The sequence below is a fragment of the Pinus tabuliformis genome, chromosome 4_2 (genome assembly GCF_031772625.1).
Source record: "Pinus tabuliformis cultivar Carrire ecotype Pingquan chromosome 4_2, CPIR1, whole genome shotgun sequence".
NCBI lineage: Eukaryota > Viridiplantae > Streptophyta > Pinopsida > Pinales > Pinaceae > Pinus > Pinus tabuliformis.
Window position 1 is genome coordinate 775,812,361 of NC_142304.1, and position 23,857 is coordinate 775,836,217.

The 23,857-nt window shown below is 37.8% G+C and overlaps 1 non-coding gene across 1 annotated transcript; it reads right to left on the minus strand.

The window, feature by feature from the left end:
• Positions 1-12,726: 12,726 nt before the first annotated feature.
• On the minus strand, positions 12,727-12,799 carry TRNAT-UGU (transfer RNA threonine (anticodon UGU)). Its single transcript has one exon. It is a non-coding gene; the product is annotated as a tRNA-Thr (tRNA).
• Positions 12,800-23,857: the final 11,058 nt, after the last annotated feature.

The following is a 23,857-nucleotide window of genomic DNA, read 5'->3' on the forward strand; positions in this document are numbered from 1 at the left end:
GTACTTTGGTTTATTATGTTATTTTCAGAATTTGATCTTTTCAAAATTGTGTTCAATGCTTACATATTATGTAAGTTGCATATACTCTAGTTTATTATATCTTTGATAATTATGTTCTATTTTTACATTTTGTATATATTGTGTGCATTTTAGTCTATTAAGTTAATTTTTTTTTTAACTGGAACGGTTATGTTTTATTGATAGAAAACAGGTTGGGCAGAGCCTAAACAACCATTACAATTTTCAGAATTTACATTAGCTCTCTTTCTACTTAGGGGATGATTGCCATGGTTGATGTTTATGCATTTATGCTAATCATTTCGTCCTGTAAAGTGCATCCAATATTCGCCAATCTGTCTGCTTCCTTGTTTAATCCTCTAAGAATGTGGAAGAATTGAATCGATGGAAAGTCTTTCAGAATTCTGGTCACTCTTGAAAGTTGTTTGTTTAGCACCGGGTCCTTGAGCCTTTTCTTGTTTACCATCGTTTTTATTAGCAGTTCTGAATCACCAAAGATTATAATTTCTTATGGATTTCCTTTTCTGGCCATTTGGTAGGCTTTCAAGAGGTTGAGAATTTTAGCTTGATTGTTGGTTTTCATTCCAAGACCCCAACTGAAGTCGTCTTTTTTCCCATTCTGAAAGAAGATCACCCCTCCTGCTCCAGACCTCCCTGGATTGCCTTTTGAGGCTCCATCGAAAAAATGGTGCACTTGCCCTGAGATTTCCAGCACTGCTAGAAGCTATCCTCTGATTCTTGGATCTGCCATTTTCCCTTATGCATTGGGCGGTTGAGTGCTGGAAGATTGGCCTTTCCTGTATAAGCATCCAACCACACCCTTTCTTCGGTTCGCAAGGAGTTGTCATCTTTGACTGAGGAGTGGTTCAGAGTTTCTAATAGGAGATTCTTTGCATGTTCCACCACTTTTGCTGCGGGCAATTCTGTGTTGTTAAATATTATTTTGTTCTGAGCTAACCAAAGTTTCTAGCAGACATACTTTGGTGCAGCTATCCACACCTTTTGCCAAATTGAGTTACTGACTATGCTAAAGGGATATCTGTCATTCCAAGAGGAGAACATGGTGTCAATCGTGCTTTGAGTTGGAGGACACACATTCAGCCTGATGAGGAAGAAAGACTAGACCGCCTTTACAAATTCGCAGGCTAAAAACAGATGATTTGCAGTTTCCGAGGCTCTTTTGCAGAGGACGCATCTATGTGGTCCAGCAATGTTCCTCTTACACAAATTATCTCTAGTTAGAATTTTGTTGTGGAATAGAGTCCAGAAGAAGAAGTTGATTTTGGGAATGCCGAAGCTGTCCCAAATTTGCTTCCACACGGCTTCCGGGTGTGGAGAATCCTTTTTGCTCTACATCTGATAATATCCTTGGCTAGATGTGTATACTCTGGTCTTACCCCAACCCCAAACGTCTCCGTCTTCTGTGTGCACCGGGGCAAAGTCAGAGATTGCGGCTTGAAGGACGTCTAGCTGAGCGTTTAAATGTTCAGGGATTCTGGGGAAAGTCCAACGTTGCTAGTTCCCTTTTCTGTCCTAGCTAGAGATGTCCTCGATTTTCCTTATGCCTTTTGACTGTAGCCAGACTCTTACCTCAGTAGTCTCGTGGTTTTCTGCTAGATGGCGATGTCCCATAACACTGTCTTTCCATAGCTTTGTATTTTTTCCATTACCGGGGATTCGATACAAGTGGGATCTGAAAAATTCAATACCTCTATTATACAGTTTCCAGGCCCGCGTTCCTTTTGGGGATTTCTCCATGTTGTAGCTTTTTATTGACTGATTTTTAAGATATTTCAATTTAAAGATCTAACTAACTGGATGAGAAGGATCTGTGTGGATCTACCATAGTAACTTATAGCCCAGAGCTAAATTTGCATGGACAGGGTCACGGATTTGAAGTCCACCTTCTGCCAGCGGACGTTTCACCATATCCCAGCTTATTAAATGAAATTTGTTGGTGTTTCCTCTCCCACCGTTCCACAAGAAATTGCGCATGAGTTTGGAGATTTGATCTGAGATTAGTTTTGGAGCCAGCATGAGAGATGCTTGGAATGTGGGTAGAGCCGAGAGGACTGATTTGATGAGCGTTAATTTGCCCCCTGAGGTTAGCCAGAAGCCTCCCCATGCAGTGATCTTCCTTTTAAATTTCGAGATAACTTCCTCCCACAGGTAATTTCTGTTGGAGCCTAGCGTTATAGGAAGGCCCAAATCTTTTATTTGTTCCCAATCTGCATGTCCTGTGTACCCCAGATCGTTTGCAATTGTCTCAATCTTGTGTTGCTATGTGTTCCACCCATACACAACACTTTTCCTCTCACTTACCAGTGCTCCCGAGATGCTACAATATTTCTGGAGTATGGTTATGAAGGATTTAGCTATTCTTGGAGAGGCCCCTCCAAGCAATAGTGAATCGTCGGTGAAAAGTGCATGGTTCATAGGGTCTATGCCTTTCACAATTCTAATCCCTGGTAGGCAACCCTTTTGTTTTTCCAAAGTCAGTTTTCTGCTCAAGGAGTCTGGCATCAGAATGTAAAGAAAGGGTGAAAGGGGATAGCCTTGTCTCAAGCCCCTAGTGGCTAAAAAGAAATTAGCAGGTCTACCGTTTATCATGGGCGCAATCTAAATTTTCTCCAGACATGCTTTGATAAGATTAATGAAGTCCTGGCTGAAACCAAAGGATAAAAGGACCCTGTACAAGAAGGAACGATTAACTCTGTCAAATGCATTGCACATATCAAGTTTTATGAGCATACCTTGTTCTTTGCGTGAGTGACTGGAATGCAGAGCTTCCTGGACTTGAATGACATTGTCCAAAATGTGTCTTCCTTTTACAAATCCCCCTTGGGCAGGAGATATTAATTTTTTCAAAAGCGGTTTGATTCTATTCACCAGCAGTTTGGCCACAATCTTGTAGGATGAGTTACACAAAGAGATTCGCCTATATCTGTCAAAAGAGCTTGGGCTTGCTTCCTTTGGAATTAGGGCGAGGAAGGTGGAATTTATACCACCTCCAATCTTTGCCTTCCTCTTGAAACCGTGAACCATTATAATGAGATCAGTTTTAATTAGCTCCCAGCATTTTCTGTAAAAGTGGATTGAAAAACCGTCAGGCCCAGGTGCTTCATCTGGCTCCATGGACCAGAAAATGTTTGCAATCTCTTCTTCTGTGACAGGGCTCAAGAGAGTGTTGTTGTCATCTGCGCTGACTAGATGTGGAATGTTTGTGAGGAATTATGCAATATCCTCCTCACTCCCGTCTTTTTCTGCACTAAGAAGGTTTTGGAAGTGATTCACAGCGGCTTCTTTAATTTTTTCAAATCCTCTGCATACCTGTCCCCTAGTTTTGATGATTTCTGCAATGTGGTTTCGCGAAAGACGAGCCCTGTATTGTCTGTGAAAATATTTAGTGTTTCTATCCCCAGCTTTGAGCCACAAGCTGCGGGACTTAATGCGCCAATATTCTTCCTCGCTTCTAAATGAGTTATATGTTTTCCTTTGAGAAATTTTTTCATTATCTAGATCCATGGATGAGATGTCTTTCTCTTCCATTTCCACTTGGAGATCTTCCAGCTGGTTGACTGCATCTTTTCTCTGACTAGTGGGAGTGTTTGTGACTTTCTTTATCCATTCTTTTAATGCCTTCTTAGTATTTTTCATTTTTTGTTCCCAAACGTAACTTGGGGAGCCTGGAACTTCTATTCTCCATGCAGTTTGAATTGTTTCGTGGAACCCTTCCCTTTCTGCCCAAAGAGGGCTGAAACGAAAAGGAAGGGGGCCGAGGTCTTCTTCTTCCTTTAAGCATAATAAGATTGGCTTGTGATCTGAGGTTAGTTTAGGAAGAATCTTGGAGAAAACAATTCTTTTATCCATCATAATAGAACTACTGGTGAGGAATCTGTCCAGCCTTGCAGAAATGTGGTGTTCCCCTGCTCTATTGTTAGTCTAGGTGTATTCTCCTTTCACTGGTTTGAAGTCTACTAAGTCCCATTATTGGATGAGGTTTTCCACTGTGGCGAGGAAGGGGTCTCTCAGAGAGGTCCCTCCTATGACTATATTCATAGGATTGAGTAGCTCCAGATAGTCTGAGAGTGTTTTCCAACATTCTTTCTTCTCATCATAGTGCACAGGTACATACAAATTAAACAGGGCTAGCTTAAAATTACTTGCTATATGGCGCAGTTCTGTATATATCCAATGTTGGGTCACAAAGGAACTTTCTAAAGAGAAGGAGTTTTTGGACCAGAATGTGCCTATTCCTCCAGCCGAACCTCTTGCGCTAACTACCTTTCCTGAATCAAATTTCCATCTTGTATTGCTAGTGTTTAGAAGGATTTCCCCTTCTATTTTTGTCTCTTGGAGCATGAGTATGTCTATGGATTCCATCTTCATTATATCTCTGATAGCCTCTGCCTTAGTGGGATTCCCCAAACCCCTGCAGTTCCAAGAGACTAGCTGCATCATTTATAACTTGTTGGGGTAGGTCCACCTCCCTTAGGGACCCTTGGTCTGGTGTTCCTTCCGAGAGTCATTTCAATGGTAGCTTGTCTTCCCAGGGTTTATTGTCTTTTTGATTCTTCTTCCCTAGTTTCTCTGTTTGATTTCCTTCCAACTCGCTTTGATGTCCTTTCTAAGGTCTCTTCATCCGATGAGCCCTCATTTTCTACATTCTTCTTCTTTTGTTTGATTATATCAGCATATGAAGGGGATGAAATATTACATGGGTTTGAGTTTGGAGTGTTACTTGGATTTGAAGATTCGATATTGGTCTGCTGGGGAGGATCTTCTCGTTCTGCCTCTGGAGGATCTGAGGGTGGAGTGAGAGATTCAAAAGGATTTTTTTCCTCCTCTATGCTGATGGTTTCCTTGCTTCCAGCATTTTGAGTGCTTTCATTTTCTTGCCCTGGTTTGTTCCCTGTCTCTTTGCCTTTGTTTTTGTTGTTCTGCCTATTGTTTGTTGGTTTCTTTACCTGTTTCCATTGCTCTCCTTTTTGTTTCTCTGTAGTTTCCTCGTTTTTTTTCTTGCAATATCTTGTGAAGTGCCCATATTCATGACAACGTCGGCATTTAAAAGGCAGCTGCTCATAGTCGAGCTCTTGGAAATGAGTCCAGTACGCCACTAAGAGTTTGATGGCTTCGGGTAAACCGACTTCAAGATTGACCTCAATGCAGATACGGGCACAGGAGTATTGATCCTTCCTCGACGCCTGATCTATGTATCTGCCAAGAGCGTTACCTATGGATTGCAACGAATTCTGACTCCAGCAGTGGAGGGGGAGATGTGGGAGGCACACCTAAACAGGTACCGCCGTGGGCATGTCTTGAGCTGGATCGAAGTCAAGAGACCATTTGTTTAGGTAGAGCCCTTGAGGGCCCATGAAGTATGGCCCGTTTCTAAAGATCAGACTTCTATCCTCAGCGTTTTCGAACACAAACACAAAGAAACCTTTGCCAACGAAATGACTTTTTATTCCTTCTTTGACCAAAGGTGTCCAGTTTCGCTTTACCCATTCCTCGACAGCTTTCGGGGATGGCCATAACCCTGTGAACTGGCCGATAAGACCTCTTTCGGTGAGATTCAGCGCTGTTCTACATGTTTCTTCCACCGACAGTGTCACCGTGGGAATGCTTCCTAGTTTTTTGACAAACTTAGACTGAGAGCCAGTCGTCCATTTCCCAGATGCTGCGACTAAGGATTTGAATGCTTCTAGTTCTGGAGGTATTGGGGGGGAAGCACTAGAGCCCCCACCAAGATCCATATCGAAGTAACCCAGAGTGGAAGGGACTGGCTTGGCGCTGCTAGGTCAACAACAGCACCTCCATGCAAGAACGCGATGCCAAAGAGCTCTTGACCAGAAAAACCGAGCAAAGCAGGACCTGGGCCAAAGCGTTGCGCTGATGACCCAGTGCGCCGCGGCAATCCTGAGCGCTGCGCAGGAGCAGGAGAACACACAGAGAGGCGAGCCAATCCGCCACATGCACTTGGTGCGCTGCAACAGTAGCCCTGAGCGCTGCGCGCAGATGAAGCTGAACCTTGACAGGAACCCTAAAAGAGTTGTAGAGCAAGGTGAAGATTTTAGTCTATTAAGTTATTTTAAGGATTTGGTATTTTCTGTATTTTGTTTGATGATCACATCTTGTGTAAGTTGTATATACTCTAGTTTGTAATACTACTTTAAGAATTTGGTCCATAATAACTAATGTATGTTCAAATTACAAGATAAATATATACTTTCTTCATCATAACACTTCAATTTGAGAAAATAACCTAGCAACCATAGATCAATCATATGATGAACCTCACATATATTTAACATATTTTGATGAAACTAACACCATGGGTTAACTCAATTGGTCGAGTTCCCATTGTTAAAGCATCTTGCCAATGGGAGGTCACAGGGTCAATTATCTTCGACGCTCTTAGAGTTAGGCTCTGCTAATAAACTTGTAAGAAATGATCCCTTTGGGTAGATCTACTCAGATAATTTCCATAAACATAGCAGCCACCGATCAATGATGTTCATGAACGACATTAATTAAAAAAAAATTATATATATATATATATATATATATATATATATATATAAAACAAATTATAATAAATTTTATAAATAACAACCCTTACAATATAATATCAATAATATTTTATATATAAATAAATATCAAATAACATTGAAATTAGACCAACACTATGAAATAATTATTAAATTTTCTATATAATCCGTCAGCTTATTTGACTTAATATATAAAAATAAATAAACAAATTTAAGAACTAGATTTCCATTTCCTTCCTAGCAAATAACACTCTTTAATTTAATTTTGAAATAATGCACTCGGAGATTTTAGCATCCATGTCATAGATTTTTACCTTAAAGTTGATACCAATAAAATTATTAACTTAAATAATTTACCATTTTTGAAAGCATTAAAAAATTATGAATAATCAATGATATTTTCTCATAATCAAGTTATAATTTCAACTTTTCTATCATAATTATAACACACCACCATTAATGTTATATTATATAACACACCATTGATATTATATCATAGATCTATTTTTATATTTACATGTAGTCCTAAAAGAAAAATAACCAATTCAAGCACCGTGAAGAGCAACGAAGGTCCATAGACAACCTAACTGACACCAACGAGTCAAATCTCCTTGTGCTTCGAGACCCCATAATAGCAGCAAAGAATGTGCTAAACTATTAGCAGGAGTAGAAACTGCGGCAGTTAGGAAATTACAACCTTCCAGATAGGAACTAGCCAATCTGTGAGTATACCATGAAGTCACAAAGGTTGTACCCGTGAACCATCCACCTAAGGCAAAATAGGCACAAGGAAAGAGCAATAGACTGGACCAACCCACAAAAACGAAACGGTCTCTGCGTAGCCAGTCATCCAAAATATCAAATAAAGTTTTTTCTTCTTTAGAAGACTTTCCAAGGGCTATAGACATAGCGATCCTCCTATTTCACTATTTTGACCATTTCTGAGCACCCTATATGATCAAAAGGTATACGATGAATTGGGGACAATTTTTCATCCATCATCCTTTCAAAAAAAAATAGGGTTCCAAAGATTCGTTGTTGGAACAAATATTTGAAACTCGACCGAACCGATTCAATATAGGTAAATGCATGATCGCTCGATCCTGAGTTTTCAGAGTTCCTATCTGATCCTTGAATCACCTATTGAATAACATCGATGGAACAATTTAAGGGGAGGGAAGTGCGCTTTCTGCCTTCCATTGACCAGATTCTATTCACAATATATATTCCATTCAATATTTTTTATTCATTCTCGTCTTGAACCTTCTGCAATGCAACAAAATGAAAAGGAGTATTTCAATTCTCTCTCATCCATCTCTATGTATACTACATGGTGGTCTGATACGAATGAGTCTACGGGCAGGAACGAGTCGATTTTTTCATAACTCATAGAGCTAAATGAAATGACTCCAAAGTTCTTCTCCTTCTATAGCAAGAAGTTATATATTGAACCATTGTGATCCAAAAGTGAAACCCTTTTTTTCCCTTTTGTTTTCTCTTTTCACATCTTAATTTCAATCCGTTTCTCACCGGTGTAATCACCATACGGTACATTCATATGAAAATATTTAGTACATCGTAACAGAATCACATATTTTATTTGTGTATCAATTTCTTCCAAATAGAGAAAATACGTTGTCCATAATTCGGCTCAGAATGGACTTACTTCAGGATCTATATCTCTTTCTGTCCAGGGAAGGGAGAAGAGATCATAAAAATCGATGCGACGAAACATTCAATCAACAACCAAATAGGGAGTTCGATCAACTAAATAAGATCAATTAATTTCGGATAGGAAAGGTCCACTTTCCAAATCTCCATCAAATTTCAATAACAGAGTAGCTTATATATTCATAAGCCAATGGGTCAGGTTCACTTACTTCTCCTCTGTTTTTTCCACTTCTTTTGAAGACTGGTAATTTGAAATTACCAGGTATCCATAATACCTCTGATATGTTCAAAATTGATAAAGATCGAGTAAACTATATACTGATCCTATAGTAGCATGATGAAGAAGACTATTATTGATAAAAATATAGTGGTCCTCCCCCCATATTAGTTGTGAGACTCCGTCATAACAAATGTTTTGCCTGAAACCTGTCATGACAGATAATTTTCATCCCTGAAAAAGGGTTTTCATCTTGAAAAGATGTGGATCATACGATGAGAAATGGACACCCGAGCCTTCTTTCTTTGTGGGAAACATGAGCCCTTTATCAGACTTGAACTGATGACTTATGCCTTACCATGGCGTTACTCTACCGCTGAGTTAAAAGGGCCCCCTCATCATATATGAATGAGTGAGTCTACTATGGTAGATGGACAAAAAATTGGATATGGATGATCCATCTATCTTTATAGATATCAAGTTGAGAACATATATTATAGTAGCTCGTAGGGTAAGGATCTCTATACTGGAAATTCTGGGCTGAGTTGATACGAAACGAATGGAGACAAGTTATGCCTGAGAGCATTTGCTGAAATATGTTCGTGAGTCCTTCCATCTCTTTTATGGCTCTATCGTCATGTTAGGCCCATGGGATTGACAGAGAGGGTAGGGATGGCTATACTGGAAACTCCAGGCTGAGCTTATATAAAGCAAATGGAGACAAGTTATGCTGAGAGATGATGTTGAATCAACCTTGTCCACAAGGGAGCTATAAGTAATGCAACTATGAATCTCATGGAGAGTTTGATCCTGGCTCAGGATGAACGCTGGCGGCATGCTTAACACATGCGAGTCGGATGGGAAGTGGTGTTTCTAGTGGCGGATGGGTGAGTAACGCGTAAGAACCTGCCCTTGGGAGGGGAACAACAGCTGGAAACGGCTGCTAGTAAGAGATCTCGGTCCATTCTTCAGTCCATTCTTTTGATAAAAAATTTCATTGAATAGAACCTTTTTCAGATTAATTGTACACTTTTATTTCAAAATAAACCAGGTATTCACTGAATCTGAACCAATCGTTTTTTTAATGTTGATCCCAATATGTTAAAACTTCCCTTCGATCCGGTATGAATCTCTGAATCCACCAGAGACATTCCAGTTATAGGAGAGCTATTTATGATCGCGATAGATTCAATCCGCTCTTTCATTGTGGTCGTCCAATCATCTTGATCTTTCACATTAATTGTTTGGGTTTCATATCCAAATTGATCATTAACTTCGGATGAATCATTTGCACTACCCATAGGGGTAGTCTCACTTAGTAATTTATTTTGTATCCAGTCATTAAGTTCACTCTTGTCTATATATCCAACTCGTGGAACGCGTCTTATTCCTGTAGATCCCATCAATCGTCTCTTCACTTTTTTGAAGATGGGTTTTAAAAATTTGGAAAAAATTCCTAGCTTTGAGTTTGGATCACCGAAAGGTATGTCAGTTTCTAATCCAAAGATCGTTAAATAACTCCAACGCAATCTTTTTGCAGATTGGGGTTTGGATCTATGCCAAGGCTTCAAACGAAAAGGAAATAGAAGCTTTATCTGCATACCTTGTGTTTCCCATTTGTTTGGGAATGTTGTTTCAGACAATTATACTAGGAATGGAAACTCTAACAATTTCTTTGTTCTTAACGCCCTGTATTCTCCGGGGATTAATCACTTCAACAATCTCCGATGGTTCCATTATAAGGGTATCCGAAGTACAAACGAGATGGATGTTTGTTGTCCCAACCATTTTCACTACCCTTCAGAAAAGGGTAATGCATATGGGCTATAACGAAGCTTTTGTGTTGTCGATTTCCATACGTAGTGCTTTCTCCCCTCATGCGCACCTATCAAATAGGTTCAACTATACAAGCAAGGCCTATTGCATAGGTGTAACCTTTCGCTCGGTACTAAAATGCTCAGGAGATGAAAGCATCTAAAGGTGCATTGATCGGGGATACACGACAGAAGGAATTGTTCTATCTCCAGAACTCACCTTCACTGAGTGTAAGTTTTATTTTACCCAATTTTTATTCCTGAATACCTTACCTTTTCTTTCCCCAAAAAAGAAGAATGGAAAAAATATCAAATCACACCATCTCTGTAATAGGTAAATGCTTCTTTCTCCCCCGAGCCATCGAGATTATTCGCAATAATATATCTGCTACAATTGTGAAGGTCGTATCAATAAAATTGTCATTTCTCTGAGATCTAGGCATAGTCAATTACAGATTTGATAATTTCCTTCATTCCCTTACGCAAATGATTCCATGAACGAAATTTTTTTCTGGTGCACAATACCATAAAATGGATTTCCTTACAATCGTAAATATGTTCTCATTCTATCTATTCCAATCTATTCTTTAAAATTAGAATAGATAGGGAATAAATTGAATAATTGTTCATTAGTAACATGAATAATAATGGAAAAAGGCTCGTATTGAAAGAATAATAGATTGGGTAAACTCGGGAAGTCCAGTTCGATTATGATCCGAACAAAGAAAGAGTTAAACGATCGAGCATTGCATAATGAGGATGAAATGCCTACCCAGCAATTGTGTGCTTTATCCATATAGATAAAAGAATATCGGGAAAATATAGTCATCATGACACAGGATCATTGCCAAAGAATTAGTTCTTATACAATTGATAAGATGATCACTACAGATCTATATATTATCATAATATGGAACGGATCAGTTAATCTGTCTTAAATTCTTGATTAGGCGATCCGAATATGTCGGATTAATCGGGATGATTGAGGATTTCCTAAAATAAGAGGAAGTTGTAAAAAATGTCCTTTCGTCTTTCTGGGGGGGATTGAATCATTACCTTATTTATTATCTATTTATTTCTGAAAGATTGAACTATTCGTACCTGAACAAAAAGAATTCGTTTCGTAAGGAAGTTGCTATTGAATCATTTTATTAATTAGAACCAAGAGATCTCATAGCAAAGATGGCCGAGCGGTTCAAGGCGTAGCATTGGAACTGCTATGTAGGCTTTTGCTTACCGAGGGTTCGAATCCCTCTCTTTCCGTATCTTCGCCCTACTATCTAGTTTCTTCTCATCCATTGTTTTTCCAATCTATTGAATCCCAATAGGACTATTTCCTAATTCCAGGATCAATCTACCTCTATTTGTAATAGAGAAAATAGAACGAACATCGGTTCGTGGTATGGGAAAAGTAAAGACTATTTTAAGAAGCAATAAAAAAAAAGTATCGCGGATAACAAGTAACGTACGTAAGGATTATAAAATGTCTCCTTCGGGGAAGGGAAAAAGAAGGGAGAAGAACATAATTTCCAGATGCCCAGCAACCAACCCACCCCTCTCTTTCATTTCATTCTCAATTCAAGCTTGACGGGAATAATACTCTACGACCAACAATTCATTAATCTTCAAATTGATCCATTTACTATCTATTATTTGATTGATGAATCCTTTATATTGTAAGGAATGAAAAGTCAAATGATTTGGCAATTTATCCCTCTGGAACAGATCTATATTCTTCTTAATGATAGCTCTCAATCTTTGTTGATCTCTTATAGTAATCACATCTTGAGGTTTGCAAGGGTAACCTGGTATATCTACCATATGGTCATTGACCCGGATATGTCCATGATTCACTAATTGTCTAGCTCCGGGAATGGTGGGAGCCATACCCAATCGAAAAAGAATATTATCCAAACGCATTTCAAGTAATTGCAATAGGACCTGACCCGTTGAGCCTTTGGCTCTTCTAGCAATACGAACATATTTCAGCAATTGTCGCTCCGTTAGTCCGTAATGAAAACGCAATTTCTGTTTTTCTTCTAGTCGGATACGATATTGAGATATTTTCCTGGAAGAAGACTGGTTCATATAATCCTTTCTGTTTTTGGGTCTTTTACTAGTGAGACCTGGTAAAGTTTTCAGACGACGTATTATTTTTAAATGAGGTCCCTGATAACAGGACATAGAAACTCCTTATTCAATTAACAAATAGTGCTAGAAAGAAGAAAGAATAGTATAACCCGTATGAGTACTACTGGAATTCTTTTATATGGAAAACGAAGATCTTTCTCCAATTTGTTATTGATCCTAATAGCTCCAATCATTTCATTCATCCCGTTCCTAGTTGGGAGTAAATGATCATGGCATGACGGACCCGACGAACGATCATAAGAGTATTCTCCATCTTGATCCTAACAAAACTTTGTGGATTATGGAAATGAGAGGAACGGAAAAGAGCCAGCTATCGGGATCGAACCGATGACCATCGCATTACAAGTGCGATGCTCTAACCTCTGAGCTAAGCAGGCTCGATGGAATATCACTCCCCATTTCATTGGGGTGAGATCCATAGATTCCTTTGGAATCCTAACGATTATAGCGCGAATCAGATTCAATGACGCAATCCAGATTACGATTACAACGGAACATTGTTTGAATGTAGATTCTTTCAAGGGAAAGAAAGGAGAAGTAAGGGTCAATTGATATCGATCGTTTTACTCACTCTTCCAAATCGACTAGGGGAGGATAATAACATTGCATTTCAAATGGATAAATAATATAATGATTCCCAGTCATATTCGATTGGGGTAGAGATAGAGAAGGGGAGAGAAGGGGAGTAGGGGAGGATATTTCTCCCACCCAATATTGAGCAAATATCCAATGAATAATGTTGATGGATATTACATAATAAGATTAGATCAAGGTATGATCTTGTTCTTCGAGAAGGGGATATGGTGGAATTGGTAGACGCTATGGACTTGATCGAATTGAGCCTTGGTATGGAAACCTACCAAGTGATAGCTTCCAAATCCAGGGAACCCTGGGATATTTTGAATGGGTAATCCTGAGCCAAATCTGGTTCATGAAGACAATGTTTCTTCTCCTAAGATAGGAAGGGGATAGGTGCAGAGACTCAATGGAAGCTATTCTAACGAATGAATCTCATTTGGTCCAATACTGTAGTTATAGAACGATCTATTTACACCTGAAAAATGGAGAGAGCGTTCGTACATAGTTTTCAATGCAAGTACGTATTTTTTGATCTTCTCGGAGATCTTTGGAATAATTCCTTTGTTGTGTGAACCAATGGGAACGCTCATTTTGAGTTACACAAAGTCTAAAACCAAGTGGATTTATTTTTTGCGCCATACATATCCTTTTTTTCGGGATTCTATTGACATAATCGAATCATTCGATCTGGAGATTTCCTCCAATACAATAGTTATATGACAAGTGGGTTTTTGTATTGGATAACCGCGTCCCTGAGCTCTAGGTTGAATCCTTTTAAAAACAACACCCTCATTCACTTCGACTCTACCAACGAGTAAATTGGCTTTGTTCAAACCCGTATTGTGATTTGCATTCGCCGCCGCAGAATGAATTAATTGTGATATGGGATACAGGCCCCATAAGGCATCAGTTCCAATATCATAAGTGCTTGTCCATATGAACGACCACGAATTTGATTAATTACTCTACGCGCTTTATGAGCAGACATACGTATATTTCTCGCCAAAGCTCGTATCTCTGGACCTGGACTATTATTTCCCATTGACTCCATCCTCCCTAATGAATGACAAGTCTTTCTCAATTAACGACGAGATTTCTTATCGTTTCTTGCATGTCCCTGAAAAAGTAGGGTAGGTGCAAATTCCCCCAATTTGTGGTCTACCATACGATCTGTTACATAAATGGGTAAATGTTCCCTCCCATTATGAATAGCAATTGTATGACTGATCATTGCGGGTACAATGATGGATGCCCGGGACCAAGTAACTATTATGTTCTTTTCTTCTTTTATGTTTAGATTTTTAATTTTCCTCAATGAATGATTAGCCACAAAAGGATTTTTTTCAGTGAACGTGCCATGATCAATTACCTTTCTTTCCTTTTTTTTTAATGGATATCCAACCATTCTTACTCACGTCAACGAAGGATTGAAGCATCACTGTATCTATTTCTCTTCTGACTTTTCTTTCCAAGTGCACTATAGCCCCAGGGGGTCACAGGTTTTTTTCCTGCCAATTGGGGTTCTTCCTTCCCCACCTCCATGAGGATGGTCTACAGGGTTCATAGCTACTCCTCTTACCTCAGAACGCTTACCCAACCAACTTTTAGCTCCGGCTTTACCGAAACTTCTATTGTTTGCAGTGATATTACCCACTTGTCCAATTGTGGCTGAGCAGTTCTCAGATATTAAATGAACTTCTCCAGATGGTAATCTTAATGTGGCCGATCGATCTTCTTTTGCAATCAGTTCTGCTACAGCACCTACCGCTCTAGCCAATTGTCCACCCTTTCCAAGTGTTATTTCTATGTTGTGTATAGTCGTGCCTAAGGGCATATTGGTTGAAGTAGACTCTTATTCCGATGAATAAAAATACCTTCCCAAACTGTACAAGCCTCTCTCAGGGCATACAACTTTCTGGATGTATATTATATTCACATATATTGAATAAATATAATCGAGATGAGAAGGAGCATCTATTGTATTCTCTATGTCCCGATTCTCTACATCCTAGGTCTCTCCTCCAATTTTTTTATGTCGAGCTTCTCGATCTGTCAAAATTCCTTGGGAAGTAGAAAGAATTACGATCCCCATTCCACCTAGAACTTTTGGAATTTCTCGATAATTAGAATAAATTCTCAAACCAGGTTTGCTGGTACGCTTTGACGTGGTCATATATGTCCTTTTCTTCCTTCTCCGATATTTTGAAGTCGATATCAAAAAATATTTTTGGCCTTCCTGATGTTCCCTAACATCTTCTGTAAAACCTTCTCGTAAAAGGATCCTTCCAATGTTCTTGGTAATATTAGTAGCTGTTACTCGAACCGTTCCTTTTTCTACCATGTCAGCGTTTCTTATAGAAGTAATTAGATTGGTAATATTATCGTTACCCATGACGAACGAATTCTTAGGAATTCATGGTCTCGATATAAAAGGTATGTTCTATCTTCTTTGAGGAATATGCCTGAGGTGCAATGAATTTAATTGATCCATGTACCATTTGATGAACCTTAAGTCAAAGATTCTTACAAGATCTATCAGTACTTATAATACTTTGGGAGCCAATGAAACTATTTTCGTGAAATTCAATTGTCTCAATTCCTGAGCAACCGGACCAAAAACTCGAGTTCCTTTTGGATTTCCTTCCTGATCGATGACAACGACTGCATTGTCATCAGATCGTATCATCATTTCATTGTCACGTTCAAATTCTTTACAGGTGCGTATAACTACGGCTCTAGCTACTTCCGATTTTTCCAGGGGCATGTTAGGTACTGCTTCTTTAATTATAGCAATGATAACATCACCTATATGAGCGCATTTACGATTACTTGCTCCTAGAACTAGAATACACATTATTTTTCGGGCTCCACTGTTATCCGCTATATTCAAATAAGTTTGAGACTGAATCATTTTTCCTCCAAAATATTTTTTACCTCGGCAAATAACATGAAAAAAAAGGAAGAGTTCTTACAAACTAGTAATCTTCTTCCACCAGAAATAACTCTTTGATTCTGTATGGATGGGTTGGGTTAAGTAGTAACAAATTGAGTACGTATAGGCATTTTGTATGCAGCTATTCTAGCATCTGCTTTAGCGATGGTTTCAGATACTCTGCCCATTTCATAAAGTATTCGACCTGGTCTAATGACAGATACCCAATATTTGGGAGATCCTTTCCTGGAACCCATACGTGTTTCTGCAGGTCTTATTGTAATAGGTTTGTCGGGAAATATACGTACCCATATTTTTCCGCCACGACGGGCATAACGATTAATCGTTCTTCGTCTGGCTTCTATCTGCCCAGATGTGATCCAAGCGGGTTCAAGTGCTTGAAGAGCGAACCTACCGAAACAAATGCGATTGCCGTGGTAAGATACTCCTTTCATTCTTCCCCTATGTTGTTTACGAAATTTTGTTCTTTTTGGGTTATAGTCGATGGTTAATAGTATTTTGATCCCATCTCTAATCCAGAACCGGACATGAAAGTTTCTTCTCATCCGGCTCCTCGTGAATAATCAATGTGTAGATAAATGAGTCTATATCTATGCATTACACATATTGTATATAGAATCTAATTTATAGGACGAATAACTCTTAAATTTCCAAATCATTTTTGGGGTGAGAGTAGGTAGCTATCATAGTTACCTGTCAAAAATTCTGCTACTATATTGATTCAACCAAACCTAAAAATAAGAAATCGGAAGTCTCGCACCAGGAGAAGAATGAAGGGGAGGAATAGCTAATTCCTGAACACAGAAAACACTTTATTATTCTGTTTCAATTGTTTCGGCCGGAGAAAACAACCTACCTATTCTTTATTCATTCATCGAATGATAAATTACTACAAGTGAAGGAGATATACGATTGAAACGACGGAAGATCCAATATTTAAGAATCGTATCTAAGATGACTGGAAAAGTTGAAACAAGACCAGATATGATTCGTTCATTATGGGCAAATCCATAACTTTCGGAGATCGAATCGATCATCAGTTCCCAAACATGGGGTGAATGAAACCCAATACATAGATCGGTTGCTAAAAGAATTAGAAAAGCTTTCATTGTATCGCTCAGACTATAGAAGAATTCTTGGATCCAAGAATTGATAATAGCGAGTTTATTCTTACCCAGAATGATATAAGCACTTATAAAAGCAAAACCTATTAGATTTGTTAATAAATGTGATATTATCTGGAGACAATCTTCATTGTACATTTCGACCAACTGGATCGTTTCTTTGTGAATCTCTATACAAAGAGATTGTGAATGTGTTCCCAAAGAATCTTCCACCATTCTTTCTAACAAGAATAGTTCTTCTATTTTCTCAAATCTTCCAAATGTTATTTTCACTCGTTCAAAGCATTTATTTCAACCTATATAACATTCTTCATGTGAAGTTTTGATACTATTAAGCAACATCATTAAATACCCATATCTTTGCATTATCACGAAAATATAAAATAATATTTTTAATTTAATTATGATTATTATTTTTTTTTTCTCTAAAGTTCTTATTTTATATATATATATATATATATATATATATATGACATTAAAACACACTTTGAAACCATCATTATTTAAAATATTATTAAAATAGTGTGACTTTTAATTTCTTTTAAAATATCGGTGGTATTTTGAGTTACTATGTAGCACTCATAAATAAAGACTACAATTACAATCACATTGTTTAGTAATGACTATATTACTATTCAAATTTTAATGTTTGGTCTCAATTATGACCTAAATTATTATACAAATTTACCTTAATTACCAACCAAATTGTTCTCGAATTTGGTTGTAATTGTGTGTTATAGTGCATTATTACACCCCTAAATGTATCACAAAATGTATTTAGTTAGAACTAGATTTTTGGTCTTAAATATGTTTCAATAGTGATTTTTTCAATGTCTAGGTTGTTTCTTGTTTTTTTTGGGTTTAAAAAAACTAGATAAATTGATAAAAGAAAATGGGAGATGCATAAATCCTTGCTCGCCATGTCACATGGAAAATACTTTTATATTCCATATGAGGAATATACATGTTCTCATTTTTTGTGAAATTTCTGCGGTTGTAATAACTGGTATTTAATCTTCTACCTACTAGAGGTTATTTTTCTTCAGAATTTTTAATTCGGAAAATAACAATCAAATCACTATTACAATCTTCACAAATAAAAATGTTGTAGAAGATAAAATACTAGGGCTGAGAAAATAATGCACACACACATAATAATATTGACACCATTGTTTTTAGACAAATGCCCTTGGAAAAGCCTCGAAGGGAAAACCAATGCTGCAGATGAGGGTTTTATTATTATTCAACAATGTGAGAAATATTACAACTGGTTGTCGTTAGGGAAAATTTTAAGAACCCCCCCTAAATTTACATGTATAATAAATGGGTGAATCTCCATGGTATATAGGAAAAATGGAAGGCGATTTTATCAATAATAAGATATGTATATATAATTTTTTGGCGAATCTCTCACCAGGCATGGTGAATATTTTACTCAATTATAAAATATTGTGTTTATTGAATACACAAATGAAATCATTGCATTTCTTTAAAATATCTTTTGAAATCAAAATTACCGAAATTACATATCGATAACCTAGTGGGTGTAGGATAAAATTCACCCATGCCATTCACAGAAAGCATGAGAAAAAACCTAATACTATATATGAAACCAAGAAAAAGTCAAATTCATCACTTCTAGGGACCTCGTAACCACCCTGCCAATACACAAGTATGTTCCTATTTGCAATTAGAAAAATTACCCAAATTGCAATCTGTTTACTCCACTTCTAGGGACCTCGTAACCACCCTGCCAATACACAAGTATGTTCCCGTTTGCAATTAGAAAAATTACCCAAATTACAATCTGTTTACTCCAGCATATGTTGGAAAGTTATAGAAGGATGACTAGTGCAATCAATCCATTCCTTTTAGCCCTGGATTTGTTTCAGTTTAAAACAGAAGTATACAAATATACTTGTCCAATGTCTATGCTTTAACCATTCACCTTAAGATGTTTTTACAATATAATTTCCTAAGTCTATTTAATATCTTCATTATCATAAAAACCAACCTATATCCATCTTAACTCCACATCTACCACTCTTAGGGGGATGAAATCTATTTATCCCTCTAAGCACTTGGTAGACCCAGAATTAAGATGGATCTAAGATAGAATTTCCCCTTTAAATAGTCTATGCTCACATGAATACCATGGGTTATCATAAACCTGGAGCTTAAAAATTACTATTAGTAATTTATAAAATTAATAAAACTAATAGTTGATTTTTATTTTATTTTTTATTTTAACCAAGCTAAAATGTTTAACATACATTAAGTTACAACATCCATTTTTACTCTTGATCGGATCAAATATTTTTTCACTCTATCCTAGTTTGCATATCACGATATTTGATACCTCTCGGGGGTTAGTAGATCAGAGTAAAGATGGATCTACGTTGGTTTAATTCCCCATTTAAATAGGCTACATTCCAGGTGAATACCATGGGTCAATACCATGTGCCATTTTGCTGAATACCATGGGTCAATACCATGCCATTTTGGTGAATACCATGGGTCAATACCATGTGCCATTTTTATTTTTGTTAATACTAATATTAGGGTTAATAATGTTTTTTTGCATGGTATTAATAACAATCCAGTCCATGGTATTTGTCCCATAGTATAAATATAAGGTGACTTATGGAGTAAATATAAAAAATGTTTTATTTGTTTACCATACCTCTTGTTTATTTATATTTTTATTACTTTACCATACCATTCATAAATACAAGGTGACTTATGGAGTAAATATAAAAAATGTTTTATTTGTTTACCATACCTCTCGCTTATTTATATTTTTATTAATTTACCATACCTCTTTTACAAATATGGTATTTGGCCCATAGGATTCACTTAAATAAAACCTCTTTCTTGAGCCTTCATAAATAGCATGAGGGTTATGGACTAAATATAAAAAGAGGTTTTATTTATTTACCATGTGTCTAGTTTATTTATATTTTTATTTATTTACCATACCTTTTGAGTAAGTATAAAAAGACGTTTTATTTATTTACTATACCTCCACTTTACTTATATTTTTATTTGTTTACACCCTTGCATGTATATAAGGTGACTTATGAAGTAAATATAAAAGATGCTTTATTTATTTACCATACCTCTCATTTATTTATATTTTTATTAATTTACCATACCTCTTTTATAAATATGGTATTTGGGCCTTTGGCCCATAGGATTCACTTAAATAAAACCTATTCTTGAAAATGGCCGAATGATAGGTTGTAACTCCTAATTTCAAGGGCTAAATTTACCTTTTTTACCCTCTCCCTTAAAATAAGGTGGGCTATTTGAGGTGATTTGTAAAAATGTACTATGATACAAAATATTCACCCGCTAAAAATTTAAAACCCCTTAATTTCGCCAAAGGGCAAACATTCGCCCCTAAAATCACCCCTAGTTGTCGTAGAATGGAAAACCTCTGGAAACTGATAATCTCTAGTAACAAAAATCACTGGAGACTCTCTACCTCCCTATGTAAATAAGTTGGGCTCCTCCAACCAATTCACACTCCTTCCCAACACTTGCACTCCTACCCAGAAATGCACACTACTAGCTTTGGAAATTCGCTTAGCCACTGGGATCATTTCCTAACAAGTTGTATTGTCTCCCTCTGCCTCCTAGACCCACTCGCTCTACCTCTAGGAAATAAATTCGGCCATGGAAATTGAAACGTGGCCTCTCCAGTAACTCACACCGGGAAAATTTCCTACTCACACTAGCTGATGTGCCCTCCTTCTTTACAGATAAATTGATCCCTTCCTGCATTTAGAAACTAGAAATCGTTGTCGAAATTTTCTTTAGAAAATTTCCTCCCAAATCTCTAATCTACTGAATACCTCACTATTGATGTTTCCCTAGCTTCAACTGCACCCATGTTGAATCATTGCATTTGTGTAAGTCGAACTACTTGAACTCATTCGAATGCTTCTCCAAATGCCATCGACTTGGTATCACAATATTGTATTCGGAAACCAACGACCATGATCACATCTCAAACGATGGCTATGATCATATTGACTACACCAATTCACTTTTCCAGAAGTGTCTAGAGAAAAATCAGCCTCCCTCAATTAATCTGATTTAATTAACCACTTTTCCTAAGTAAGAATTAGGAAATATTTAAATATTGGCTAATTAATCTATTTGAGGTGTCTCTAAGTCTTTTCTCATGAAACCTTTTTTTGGTTTTGGCGATTTTGTATTCCTTAACCTCTTAGACACCATAGAGACTAGAACACATGTATATGTCTAACATTTGTTGTGTTCCATGCTACTTGTGTTTAACATATATGATACAACTGGTTGCGATAAATTAGCAATCCTTTGGTAAATTTATTCCTTCACTTTTGCTAGCTGATTTGACCTCGTGGAAGCAACTTGGCCATTCTAAATCAATTTGACCTCCATCTAAGACCCTGAACCAATTCTGCAACTACGTTATGGCAATTTACTGTGTCCTCTTCGGAAAAATATCACTTTTATAAATAACTATGGCCTCCATTATAAAATCAAGCCACAAACTAGGAATTACGTCTCTACTGCCAATTTATTTGATTTGCAACACTTCTCTTTTCCCTAGCAGATCGCTCTGCCTCAACCAAATTTCACTTTTGGAGAGACCACGTCCTCCCTAGAGAAAGTCACACTCTTATTCTGTAGTTAAAAAATTGATCTCCCTCTACCATTGAGAAACTGGAAATCTTGTGAAGAAAATCCTCTGATAATCACTATCCACCATGCTATCATTGTGCTACTTTGATTCTTTTGCTACATGTTGTAGTTGAACCAATTTGTGCTTCCACTACGCTAACCTAATCTCACATTGTTGATGCCCCTGCATTGCCTCTGCGCTGCTACTATCACTAAAATAGTGAGTCTCGATCTCTCATTAAAAAATAGCTAATAAATCTCTTTTCCTTCCAACAAATCAAATCAGACTGCTACCTACTAATTGCACCTATTCCTGCAACTTGCACTAGCTAACTATACTGTGCAACACTTCGCTGGGAAAATTGATCTTGCATCCAAAAACTGTTTCCATCAGTCACTCTACCTCCTGTTGCTCATTGAAGCTGTTATCACTCAGGTTGTCCCTTGGCTCCTTAAGGGATACGGCCGAGGTAACCACAAACCAATCTTTGGGCTACAGGTCCTAGCCTACCTGCAATCAGAGAGGGCTCTCTCTTTATGATTTAACTTTGTTTTGGTGTAATTTTAGGCTAGTTATGGTGTACATGGGTTTTGTTTTGATTTTGGTGGGAAGGATGATGTTTTCAAGCAGAGTTGGGATGCATAGTGTGAGAAGTTCAAACCATTGGGCATGGAGTCATGGATTAGGGCTTGTTGTTGCGTTTTCTTGGTCACAAGAGGAATACAGAGCAGGATAGCTACACATAGAACAATATCAGGCTAGAATAAAGATGGAATGAAGGTAAGAGATGAAAGGCAACTAAGAATCTTTCATTAGCTAACCGAGAGGGAAGGTGAATGAAAGTTTGTCTAGGAGCAGTCAAGAATTCCTAAATAACAGTCATATGTGAAAGAAACAGGGTAAACATGATCATTTAAGTATGCATATTCATAACCATTTCTGAAGAAAACATATAGAAATAACAAGAACTGAGCATAGAGTGTAGTCAAGCAAAGCCTAAGCTATTCTTCTTTCTTGCTATTTAGATGGTAACACAATGGTGGCGTAAACATATATAAACTGTAAACAGAGGTAAGAAAACACTTATTGAGCCATGTAGTAACACAGGAATTCCACAGTCACTCTTTGGCCATTAAATAACACAACAGACAGTTCTTCATCCAAAGCATTCCAGCAGTCTTTGATTATAGAGCTCTCAAAGTATACAGCGCAAGTCTAGAATGAGGATTATCAACCAACGACCCACCCCAAATATGTTCTGTGGGGAAGTATATATACAAAAAATGAGTTACAAAATATCTAGTTGATGAGTTAATAACTCATAACTTCTTTACCAACTCTTGAGGAATAGTAGATGAAAGAGTAAATGATGCAGTAGATATTTAGGGTATTAGCTATCCGTTCAGTCAGAGAATTTAGACTTTTGGGATCAACTGAGTCGGCTGAGGCTGTGCTTTTAATTTGCGTTTTTTGGGCCTGCTGCCCTGGTGCTTCGCTGAGTCACTGCTTTGTTATCCTGCTTTCGGTATGCATACTTGGCCCTTTTATAAAATTTTCGTAGTCATATCTTGACTCTCTCTGCCTGCTGTCTTTTCTTTAGTTCTCTGTTTCCAGCATTGCCTCTTGCGAATTTTTTGGGTTTTTGCAGGTAGCTGAGCAATAGGAAGCTCTCCTTTTTGAGTAATTTTTCTTAGCGATGCGCGATTAGCGCTAAGCGTTAATCGCACATCGAAAACTGCCTCTGTTTTTCGTTTCAGGCATTCTTTGATGCGATTCTCGCCCTTTGCGCCTTTTCTGTGATGACATCAACATGACATCATCGGCAGGTCGCGGGTACTATAGGGTGATGTGGAAGTGACATTAGCGGAGGACAGGTGGCGGATGACATGGAAGTACGGCAGGGTGACGTGGCAAAGGACAGAAGGCGGGGTAGGGACGCTGACAGATGAGCTGGCGGTGACACGGAGCAACGGTGGGTTGACACGGAGGTGACGTGAGCAGCGATGTGGCACAGGACAGAAGGCGGTTTGGGGTTTTATCGGACCGCCTCCTGTACGGGGGTGGTATGTGTTAGAGCCCTCCTGATGCAATAAAAGGCAGACACCTG